The sequence below is a fragment of the Octopus bimaculoides genome, chromosome 5, assembly GCF_046866305.1.
Source record: "Octopus bimaculoides isolate indiv1 chromosome 5, ASM4686630v1, whole genome shotgun sequence".
Classification (NCBI taxonomy): Eukaryota; Metazoa; Mollusca; class Cephalopoda; order Octopoda; family Octopodidae; genus Octopus; species Octopus bimaculoides.
In genome coordinates this window covers 47787085-47798920 of record NC_142932.1, presented here as the reverse complement: position 1 = coordinate 47798920, position 11836 = coordinate 47787085, and the positions used below count along the sequence as shown (strand labels likewise).

Below are 11836 nucleotides of genomic sequence, written 5' to 3'. Positions count from 1 at the left end.
TTTAAGTTAACTACTACCAATACTATACAACTACCATCACCACCAACATCACTGCATTAGTAGCTCTGTCACTGTCATCACGACAAAACACTACATCCTAGACAATAATGAGTTAGTTAAATATCTAAAACCAAACAGCTGAGCACATAAGTTGACCACCTACACAAGACACTCCCCAAAACGCTTCTGATGAAAAAAAATACCTGAAGCCTATACATGAAAAATTCCCACACGACGTGAGAATTTTAAAGAATAATGTGGACAAAAGACTTCGCGTAGGCCTTTCAAGAACCCTCACCAAAAAAAAAAGGTTATTCGTTCTTTAAGAGGTGAGTGACCTCTCTTTTATTTTCCTCTTCCCAGCATGGCCATACCAAGAGTGATTTGCATGAATAGACTTGGTCTGGAAGATAATCTCTTTGTTGAAAACCTCTGGCTGCTAGACATAGACGCGTCAGGCATTAGCGGGAGTAATATTTCTAGAACGTACGCATTCGCAATTCCAGAAGACAAAGGGTTATTAACCTCTTTCAGTCGGGATCGTGTAGAGTGAAAGAATTGCCCCGGAAAGATCTTAGTTTCGAGAAAAGGATGATCTTGTCTCCGGGGAGTACGTTAGTGGCATGATCAGTTGTGAAGATACAAACTTTAGAAAAATTGCCGTTCCCAACCAGATTGAGGCAGGGTAGTCAGAATTTTTTCAAATGTCTACAAGCTTTTGCAGGAAAGTAGATAATTGGAACTGGATATTAGACGCCCGCTGGGATTATGGGAAATTGCTGATTGAGGAGTGTAAAAGCTTTGCAAAAGATCTGTTCAGGCAGTTCCAACTGTTGGATAGACACCTACTAAACTTCTCAATAGGCTTGGACAAACTGCAGTTGAAAGGGACAACGTGAGATGTCTACGATGTCTACTCATAATTTGGAGAAGAAAGTCCACGCCAGTCAGTGGCGGAGTGGACTTTCTTGTTCGCGCCAGATCTCCAAACCGGTAGAGACTTGAACGAGGTTATAAGCAGAGTGACCGCTTTAACCTAGAAATAGCCTGAGAGAAAGATATCTCCGAAAGTTTGGGTAGTGATGGTGAACGCATAAATTGCCTCAGTTCACTTCGTATCGCCTGACCGACATGTCTTGCCCTAACCCGTATTTCAACTGGATGAAATCGTCAGGTGATACCATCAAACTTAGTATATGACTAGTACTTTATTTTATCGATTCTGAAGGGATGAGAGACAAAGTCGACTTCGGTGGGATTTAGAGATGAAATAAATAATAAAACGGGGCACTGGGATCAGTGTAATAAATTAATTCCCTCCTCTAAAATTGTGCCAAAATTTGAAACTGTCATTATTGTTAAAGGTAAAGCGATAACCAGGCAGAATCGTTAACCCATCGGACAAAATGCTCAGTGGCATTTCTTCCGGCTCTTGAAGTTGTGAGTTCATATTGCCTTTCAGGGGTCGATAAAATAAGTACTAGTTGAGCACTGGCTTCGAAGTAATAAACTGACTCTCCCCTCCTAAAATTGCTGGCCTTGCGCCAAAATTTGAAACAATTACTACTATTGTTCAAGTTGACAACTTCTCCATTATTTCAAGTTCCTTGCGAGAGATGAAATCATCAAATGCTTTGTGTATATGTATATATTTATGTGTGCATGCGTGTGTATATAGCTTTCAAAATGTATCCGTATTTACTATTTCATGAGTTTGTACTTGTGTATCTATTAACGTACCTCCTTCTACGTTCACACACACACACACACATGTACAGGCACGCATATATATATATATATATATATATATATATATATATATATATATATATATATGTATGTATTTGTGCGTATATGTATATATATATATATATGGTTATTCATTCATGGGTGTGTGTTTATTTATACACCCATACTTTTATGTACGTATTTGTTTAAACATGTACATGAGTGTATGTATGTACATAAGTGTATACGCTTTGGTTATAAATATATATATTTTCCTTTACACGCACAGACACACACAATGTATAAACATATATACCTATTTTTTCTATCTATCTATCTATCTATATATATATATATATATATATATATATATATATACTCACACATACATTTACATATGCGCATAAATATATATGTATGTGTGTGTGTGTGTGTGTGTTTGCAAACATTTATGTACACATTAAATACACACTCGCACACAGTTACACACACACTTACACACTCACACACACACACACACACACACACACACACACACATGCCAGTCAGAGCTGAATTAAAATGATCAATCTGGTCAAAAGAAGAAATACCTGTATGAATCTCAACATACCACCTTTACTTCCCTCTCCGTCACCGCCACAACCACCACCGCCACCTCTACTACTACCACAGAAACTGTTACTCCGCCCTCCACCGCAACCATTCATGTCATTCCCACCACTAACAACAACAGCACATACAAACACCGCGCCTCCACCTCCACTCTGCCGTCATTTTTGCCACCACCATCACCAACAACACAAGCACTTTTAACACCACCAGCACCACCACCCTTGACACCAGCACCACCGTGACTATTATTACCACCACCACCATTTCCACCAATACAAACACTTTCAACACCAACCGCACTACCACCCTCAACACCAGCACCACCATCACTGCCATCGACACCACCAACACCAAGGGTGGCAACTTGCAACACTACCACCATCCAGCAAAACCTATACCACCACCACCGCCGCCGTCACAAACATCATCATAATTGGCCAAGCAGATTCAAAGTCAACCCACCCATTTTTAGTCATCATTTATGTCGTGTTAAGTAGGGAGACGACCGAACTACGCAACTCACCTGTCACAGACAAATCTATACAGACGTTGAAATACTAGCGACCACTGAATTCTAATCTCAGGTAAGTCTTTATCAAGTCTATATCCATCTCTTTCTGCCTCTGCTTCCTTCTTTTTTTATTGTTTTTTTTTTTCCTTTTAATAATCATTTTTTTTTTAAATCGATCCTGGTGTTTTATTTTTATCGATTGTGGAGGGATGAAAAGAAGTTTTGGATTCGATAGGTTTTGAACTTAGAACGTTATGACTTCTTAAAAGTAGCCATTTGGCAGAGTCGCTAAGGCATCGCATAGGATGCCATATTGTTATTCATTTCTTTGCATTTTATCCCTTTTTATCCCGGGAGTCGATTCTTCTTTCTCTCTCTCTCTCTCTCTCTCTCTCTCTCTCTCTCTCTCTCTCTCTCTCTCTCTGTGGAAGAAACTGATTGTTATCAGACTTGGAGAAAGATGAGCTACCGCCAGATTTAGATGATTAAGACGCGCTCCGTATCACGACAACTTATCTATATCTGTATGAGGAGGAGTTGAGGACCGATGGCGAGAAAAGGCAATGATTTCATAGATTTGGCATAATTCCCACAAATTTTGGCAATGGCGGGGAAGTTGTCCAGTCGATTGAATTAACCTCAGTATATAGCTGCTTAGCAGAGCCTCAGCAAAGTAGTCGATCCTGTCGAGGGTGTCAAGAGGCGCAAAATTTATTTCTTCTTACTTTTCATATGTTACAATTAAAGTGGGAACGTTAAATCTGTCTTCGCCTCTCGGGTACTCAAAATTCTTGCTACTCCACAGAAAACTGGAATTTATTCTTTATTTCAATTTTGATAAAGCGATTTCTAAGATGTCTCATATTTTAACAGGAAAGTATACATTTCATTAAATTCTCAGTATTTGACCGTAACATAATTTTGGAAATTTGGAATCCTGAAGAATGAATGTTAAAGTCGACTCAAGTCCGGTTTGGATTTGAATTCTGAACTTAAATGGACACAGCTAAATACTGCAAAGGCTCTATTGTTTCTACAGTTTTGTGAATGTGTGTGTACGTGTGTGTGTGTGTGTGTGTGTGTGTGTGTGTGTGCGATTAATCTTTTTAAAACTTTTTATATTGACAAAGGGACAGATAACTGTCTTGTGAACGTGGAAATCGCACTCAGACCTTACCTTGTGCTTATTTTAACAACTACTGAAAGATAAAAGCTATAGCTGATGTCACCCAGCAAGATTTGAATTCAGAACATTAAAGGAAGGAAGGAAAGCAAATACCGCAAAGCCATATAGTCCGGCGCTTTATTTCTTGTCACCATACAGCTCTCCTCCTTTTGGTTTTTTTTTACTTCTTAATGGTAATTGAGATGTAGGCACAAGGCCAGTAATTTCAGAAGCAGGTTTAGTCCATTATAGATCTGCAAGACTTGACTGGATATTGTATTTTATCGACCTCGAAAGGACGCAAAGCAAAGTTGATCTCAGCGAGATTACCACAAAGTAACAATTCAAACAATTCTATTAGGATTTTTTCGTTTTTTTTTTTGTTTTTTTTTACTTTGACGCTATCCACAAATTAATTTGACAGTGGCAATGGAGTCTATTTTGTGTGACTGCAGTGCATAATTGATATTAATGCGCATTACATTCTATGGCAGCGAGCTGGCAGAATCGTTAACGCATCAGACGAAATGCCTCGCAGCATTTCTCTCGGTTCTTAATGTTCTGATCTCAAATCCAGTCAAGCTGAACTTTTCCCTTTAAGGGGTTGACAAAATAAAGTACCCGTTAAAGTACCATCAAAATTGTTGCTCTTGTACCAAAATTTGAAATCAATTTAAATTATATTTTTGCAAAAACAATTAATTATCGATTAAATAAATACCAGTAGATTATTGGTTCTTATTTTGTCGATCACCCCACTCAGAAGTTAACCCCGGACGATATAAAACTTGAACATGAAGATACGTAAATAAATACCTTAATTTTGCTCAGGACTTAATCGATTCTGCCACTGCCACCTACTGCTCTCTGGTTATTTATCTTACATTGGCACAAGGCCGTACAATTGTTGGATTAAATAATTCATCTAACTGAAGGCTATATAATGGTTTCTCAATTAGATACAAGGCCAGCAATTTTGATAGGAGAAGTTAAGTCGATACCAAAGTCTCAATACTTGACTGGTATTTCGGCGGGATTTGAATTCCCATAAACAAACGTAAAGAACCAGAAAAATACGGTACTGCATATAGTCCGACACTCTAACGAATCTACCAGCTCGACGCCTTACAGATAGTTACATAATACTTACGCTTATTGTATGGACCGGAAATTATGAAAAGCAAAGTGAACGATAACTGAACGATAACTAAATATTGCAAGGTCTTTACTCTCGCATTCTTACAGTTTGTGCTCTTCCAGCGACATCTATAATAGTAAATGGCAAGGTTGTGTGTTTGTGAATTTGTTACTTTAACTCATCCGAGACTATCCAACAGACCGTGATGAAACTTGACACGTGTGTGGAGCTTATACCCATGCGGTCACTTACGCACTTGGAATTTTTTAAAAATCGATTTTTAATCAGCTTCGATTTTTCAAAATTCGTAAAATGCCGAAATTTGGCAAAAAATATTTCATGAGTATAAACAGACAGCTTATTAACGGCAATCTGTTTAGCATTTGCTAATTCTTCATTTCAATACGAATTCTTTTGATTTGCTAAAACTTAGTATTTTAAATCGTTGTTTTAATTCCCCAGCATTTCAGGTTTTAAATAGGTAAGTCCTTTTTATTTCTCAAACACAATTTAGGTATTTTGCGCACTAGCCGTCGTGACATCAATTTGACGAATTCTGCCCCCAAAGCGTAAAATTTCGCCGTTTTAAGCACATGCACTAAAAGGACGACGATACGGGTTCGCTACCAGACTCTGCTCATTTTTTCCTTAAATTAGTCCTACCCATTAATATAGATTTTAAATTTCTGAAAAATGTCGAAATTCGGCGAAAAATGTTTCATGGCTATAAACAGACATCTTAACGGTAATTTATTTAGCATTGTTTTGATTTGCTAAAATCTATTTCAATTCGTTGTTTCAATTCCCTTGCGATTCAGATTTTAAATAGGAAAGTGAATTTTATTTTAGGGAAGTGGGTTCTAATGTGTCTTTGAACAAGACGCTCCATTTCATATTCCTCCAGATTTCTCAGATTAAATGAATACGAAGCCCAGTGCTGGTGCATCCTGTCTCCCTCTAGCTGTTATATCCTGAGTGTTTTGATGACTTCAAGATGGATAGCCAAAGGGATGTCAAAATGTGAGCTCGCGACTACAAAGGCACCTAAAACAACTGACCAAAGAAAGGTACATGCTGCCAATTCAAACTGACTTGCTTGTGACTGTTGCTGTTTATTCTTTCGTACTAATTATGGTCGGTAGAGTATTTGGCATCAGTTCAATTTATAGCAGTGATCACACCATATAATGTTGATTTTTAACAGAAAAATAACAAAGACTCAATAAATTTTCCGTTTCTTATCCCACGTATTTGTTATGGAGAATATTTCACGTCACATTTTGATTCTAATTTATGCTTTTCTATCGTACTTCTAATACTAGTTTCAAATTTTGGCACAAGGCCGGGAAGTTCGAGGAGTGGGTAAGTCGTTTACATCGACTCCAGTGCTCATCTGGGAGGTACTTATTTTATTGACCCTGAAAGGCAAAGTCAACCACGGTGGAATTTGAACTCAGATCTGAAAGACGGGCGAAATACCGCTAAGCCCTTTTCCCAGTACGCTAACGATTCTGCTAGCTCATGTCTCTGATATTATTGTATGAAAATACGAAAAGAAAAGTGATCAATAAAAAGTTTGTTGATGCAGTCGATAAGGCACCTGTCAGCCAGTAAATAAACTGCTGGTTGTTGCCCAGTTACTGATCCTGCTTTGGACATGTAACAAAGAGGCTTTTCTCTAAACAACCCAGATCATTTAACTGTAAGTACTGCATAAAGTACGGTGAACTTTATGTGCGATTCATTTATACTAGTAGTGCCGAGTTCAACTTCTCTGGTGGGGGAAAAAGTTATTTACACTATGAAATTAGCAAACTCATGAGATGTATTTATGTTTTTTTGGGGGGAGGGGGGGGGGTAGTTACCCTATGAAGATAAACCGAAGCTATAAATAATTTGTCTCTTTAAACATCATGTAAAGGTGCGTAGCTTAGTGGTTAGTGTATCCGGCTCACAATCGTAAGGTCGTGAGTTCGATTCCCTGCGGCTCGTTGTGTCCTTGAGCAAGACATTTTATTTCCCGTTCCTCCAGCTTACTCAAATGGCAAAAATGAGTAGTACCTGTATTTCAGAGTCATAGACTTGTCACATTCTATGTTACGCTGAATCTCCCTGAGAACTACGTTATGGGTACACGTGTCTGTGGAATGCTCAGCCACATGCACGTTAATTTCACGAGCAGGCTGTTCCATTGATTGGATCAAGTGGAACCCTCGTAATCGACGAAGAGCCAGTTATATAAAACATCATGGATAGTTGCCCTTCCTCTTCTGGCTAAGCCCTTCTCCTTACTTTGAAATTTGTCTTAAGTCTATTCAACGTGAAAGGAGGTAAATGATCGAATACATAGGGCATCGGACAACCAGCCAAGAGGTCGGAATCCCTATCTTCTCAATGGTACTAATAGCATATACCAGACACCGCCAAAAATATTTTGGGATCCCGCCTCTCTAGTAATGAGTAGAGCAAAGCTTGCATCTATATGATTTTTTTCGCCTTCATGTTGGACACGTTTAAAAAGTTTAAAATTACAAGCTAGTTTCTGATGGAGTTTCTCTGTCTCCATAGAGACAAGTTTAAAATCACTACACCCCATTTTTGTCGGTCCTCACTCCCCCACCCATATGAGAAACACTGACCTAGTTTATTTAATTTTGGCTGTACTTAAATTAAATACAGTAGGGAGGTATAATTCACCTATGTTGACAATGGTAGCAGAACTATGGAATTAATGAATTGCTAGTGGACCATCGGTTTGAACTTGAAACCTCATAAATACCAAGCGAACTGCTAAACCACACCACAATACATGTGCTCGGCTCGTTCGTACTCTGGGACCTCCTGTTTCCAGTGAGGGCGACTGGCCAATTAGAGAATTAAAAGATTTAGTTCAAGCTACATAAATGCTTGGATAGCAGGATCCGTGATATCGACTTTTGACTGGATACTCTGAATACATACACAGTGGCAGTTGCCTTGAATTTATATGCGGTTAAGAAAAGTCTTTCTAATTAAGTATTCAATGCTCTCACTGCATAAAATATTCAAATACTAACTTTACTTTCTGTTGACACGTCTGTAACATTAATTCAAAGTTATTATACTGCTTAGAAGATTCTTTGAAGATTTCCTAATGTCCCGCTTTGTATTGTCGTTAATGTTATTTGCTATCTTTTTGTGAAACAGAACTTTCACTTTTTGTTCTTATGAATTCATTTATTTCCATTGCTTTTTCCCAGTGTGTGACTTTTTTTTTACTACTAGCTCCTTCTAAATTCACAGAACATTTGTTACGCCTAATTACATATTCATACAGAACAGTTGTTTTTATTAATTGTGTTCTTGTTTTGTGGTGTACCTATTTTATAAAAACAAACAATCTACCCTTTTTTTCTAACATTGTTTATTTTTACCGTTTTTTTTTTACTTGTTTCAGTCATTGAACTGCGACCATTCTGGTGCACCGTCTTAAAGGGTCATAGTCGAACAAATCTACACCATTACTTATGTTTTACTTGTACTGGTGTTCTCTTTCGACGAACCACTGAATTATGGGGACATAAAAAAAACCACCACCGGTTATCAAGCGGTGGGAGGTGACTAACACATACACAGAAACACACTCACATAGACATATGTATGTACACACACACACATAATGTGTGTATGTGTGTGTGTGAAGTATCGACTTATACCCCCCACCTCCACACTCACAATTGTTGGCTCTGGACCGAAATTAGAAAGGACTATTAGCGAGGTGGCAGAATCGTTAGCAGGCCGGACAAAATGCTTAGCGGCATTTCATCCGTCTTTACCTTCTGAATTCAAATTCCTCTGAGGTCGACAACACCCTTTATCCTTTTGGAGTTAATAGAATATGTACCAGTTGAGCACGCACTAAGCTCAATATAATCAACTTAGCTCCTTCCTGAAATACTTGGCCTTGTGTCAAAACTGGAAACCATTATTTAATTTTTTTCTATAACAACTTTTAAAACACAGTCGAGTACTCGTGTCCATTCATTGGAGTACATAACTCCCCTAAAAGATGGTAACATCTGCGGTAATGTAGTAAGTGTCGAGCTGGCAGAGTCGTTAGCATCTCGGCTAAAATGTCTAGTGGCAATTTATCCGTCTTTAAGCTCTGAGTTCAAATTCCGCTGAGGTCGACTTTGCCTTTCATACTTTCAGAGTCGACTAAATAACTACCAGTCAAACACTAGGGCCGATGTAATCGACTTACCCCAACCTCGAAATTTCTGACCATGGGCCAAAATTTTAAATCAATATTTGTGCTAATGTAAAAAAACTTATTGGTAGTAGTACGATTTCTAAAAAGACGGGTAGCAATCGTCGCCACAGACGGAAGATCCATTATGATTTCTAACATAGATACATTGCAATAAAGCTAACTCTGAACATTAAAGCACGTAACGAATATACCGAAATACTGTGAAGTAATTTTTCCGCCGGCCATCACCATAATGATTATAGCATTCTAAGCTTCCATATATACGTATTTCAGCAAGCATACATACATGCACGTGTGCGTGTAATATAATATAATATAATCCTCTAATGTGTACTTAATGTTTAATTAAACCTTAATGCCTAACTATTGTTCTCTGCTACAACAATAGTTCTTTCATTTGGAATTAAGACCGGAATTCATCATGTTGTAGAGTACAGTATTGATTTAGAGAAAACATTATGGGGAAATTCCACATAACAATGCACCATAAGTGGTGATAAATTCTTTAATAGAACAACAAAAATGAACAATTGGAAATTTGCCATATAAACAATGAAAATTCTTCGTTGACACCATATCTGCTCCCCCACTTATTTCTCTCTATTCCCTTTCTTTTGCATATATATATATATATATATATATATATATATATATATATATATATAATTGTACAGCAGTGATGGTATCATACACTATCTACTTAAATTATACACAACAATTAAAACATAATAGATATATAACACAATATTAGCAATAAGTCATGTGAGGAAGAATTTTTATGTCTCTTTAATGGGTGTATAGAACTTGCAAAGGCATATTTTGTACACCCTTTTATCCATCCTCAACTCTTAATTTCGATTACGTAACGTGGTTTATGTTTATTGTTTAACTCCAGGACCACTCAGACCTGTGATCAGACATATGATCAATGATGTTCTATGACAACATACCTTGTATATCTAAAACTTTGTCAAATGTGTCAAAATTATTTTTATGACTGTAGTGTGAGAGTTGAAGAAATTTGACTGCTGGTTCTATCAGTTTAAACAACAGCATAGAGTATCCTTGATGACTAATCATAGTAAAGTCATCAGCAGAGGTGATGCAAACAGGTTTATTTAGATAAAACATGCAGAGATGTGTACTACCTAAGGTAGGACTTCAGAGAGGAGGGCTCTATAGAGGGAAGGATCCCGTGAACAAAACACCTTTTCATGAAGAAAAATTCTTTTAGACAGGTTTCGCAGGTGGATAGAATCTACACTAGCAAAAACCTTTAAAATGTAGGACTCAGCAGAGGGAATTTCTCCGTAGAGCAAAGAACTGCACATAGGTAAGAATAAAGAGAAGGACTCAGTAGAGAAAAAAACTATTCGCACAGAAAGATTCGCGAGAGAAAAGTTCTCAGTAGTCTCTGCAAGGACTCAGCAAAACAAGGAGCTCACCAGAGAAAAGTTTTCTGCAGATTATGTACGAAGAAAGACAAGGCAAAGAGATCTTTATACAGAGATAGCTTAGATACACCATATAAAGATAAACTCCTTAATGATGGTTTCTTGTCCCAGTAGCTCACATTCTCTACAACAACACTCAGACTGCAGAGTTCTGGCTCCAATCATGCAGTCTATAAAGTACGCGTAGCTGGAGAGATTGAGAAACTCTAGGCAGCTAGCTGTTTCGTAAATTTTACCAGTTTTCTGCAAGCAAAGAGCCATTTATCTCATTTCTTAATTTATTTTTAAATGTAACTTTTTGTTGTTGTCGTCGTCGTCGTCGTCGTTGTTGTTATTGTTGGAGCTTTGAAAGTGACACTGAACAGATATTAGAAAGCTATTGTAATTTTTATTAAATGGGAAGAAGTTTTAAATCGGCAGATTTTGTCGAATGGATTGTGAGTCCGATAGATTTCTTTGTGATATTGTTCTGTCTTTCTGCGATCTGTGTTCAAATACTGCAGAGGTGAACTTCACCTTTCAACCTTTCGGGATCAATAAACATAAAGTGCGTAGCTGTATTGATGTCGATTCCTCTCGCTTTGTCAGTCTCTCTTTCTAGAAGAAATCGGTTGTAGTCATAGTTATAGAAATATAGGTTCCACCAAGTCTAAAAGTGTCTGAGGTATGTTCTGCATCACGACTGCGCTCCAATGACTGCATCAGGAATTGAGAGCCCAACATGTAAGTATTTTTATCACATTATGTGTATCCCTTTGAAAACAAGAGTTATCTTTTCTTAGTTTTATCTGTTAATCTGAATGATCTTCACCCGACACACATAACAATGAGTAAAGTGTCCGGCCTTGTGGATTTCTTTGTGGAGAAATAGGAAATGACTAATATTGTTTAGTTAGTATTATAAATTGCATTTGACATATAATTACTATTTTCTTGGAGCAATAGTTCTGGTTACAGAACAAGTTTACTTTGCAAG

At 37.5% G+C, this 11836-nt stretch overlaps 1 protein-coding gene across 2 annotated transcripts in view; it reads left to right on the top strand.

Moving 5' to 3' along the window:
• The first annotated feature begins 2429 nt into the window (after positions 1-2429).
• The window catches only part of LOC106876515 (major egg antigen), a 36954-nt gene continuing 27547 nt past the window's right edge, over positions 2430-11836 (top strand). The window contains exon 1 of one of the 2 annotated variants that reach the window (XM_089352200.1): positions 2430-2924. The gene's annotated coding sequence lies outside the window, so the exon portion shown is untranslated. The remainder of the gene's footprint in view (positions 2925-11836) is intronic. The other variant, XM_089352199.1, reaches the window with a different exon arrangement.